This window comes from Papio anubis, chromosome 13, assembly GCF_008728515.1.
Source record: "Papio anubis isolate 15944 chromosome 13, Panubis1.0, whole genome shotgun sequence".
NCBI classification, from domain to species: domain Eukaryota; kingdom Metazoa; phylum Chordata; class Mammalia; order Primates; family Cercopithecidae; genus Papio; species Papio anubis.
In genome coordinates this window covers 81,194,570-81,195,242 of record NC_044988.1, presented here as the reverse complement: position 1 = coordinate 81,195,242, position 673 = coordinate 81,194,570, and the positions used below count along the sequence as shown (strand labels likewise).

The following is a 673-nucleotide window of genomic DNA, read 5'->3' as shown; positions in this document are numbered from 1 at the left end:
AAATGTAAAAATTGTTAAGAATTTCACATTTTTAAATTGTTAAGAATTTCACATTTTAAAAATTGTTAAGAATTTCAAGAAGTTTCAAGAGATCTATTGCACAACATGGTAACTATAGTTAACGATAGTGTATTGCATACTTGAAACATAGCCAAAAGAGTAGATTTGTAGTGTCTTCACCACAAAAAAAATTATTAGCATGTGAAGTAATGAATATGTTCATTAGCTTGATTTAACCATTCTATAATGTACACATATATCAAAGCATCATTTCGTACATGATAAATATGTATAATTTTTATTTGCCAATTACATAAAATTACTTTTAAATTTTTAAAAAATTTTTATTTTGTATAAATAAAAATATGAAATGCTTCATGAATTTGTGTGTCATGCTTGCTCAGACACAATGCTAATTCTCTGTATTGTTCCAATTTTAGTATATATGCTGCCAAACAGAGCACAAAGAAAAGAAAAGAAAAGAAGAATTTCCAGAAGGAGACAGGAAACTGAGCATGGGGTCCGTTTAAGTGCAGGACTCTGTGCAGCAACACAGATCGTACTCTCATAGAGCCAACTCTGTCCATACCTCAATCACAACAGAGAGATAAATCTGTATACTTAGAGAGAGGGACTGTGATGGGAGAAGTTTGGAAGTCATTTCAGAACTCAC

At 30.6% G+C, this 673-nt stretch overlaps 1 non-coding gene across 1 annotated transcript; it reads right to left on the bottom strand.

The window, feature by feature from the left end:
• Positions 1-359: 359 nt before the first annotated feature.
• Positions 360-464, bottom strand: LOC116270214. The gene has a single exon (XR_004178129.1). It is a non-coding gene; the product is annotated as a U6 spliceosomal RNA (small nuclear RNA).
• Positions 465-673: the final 209 nt, after the last annotated feature.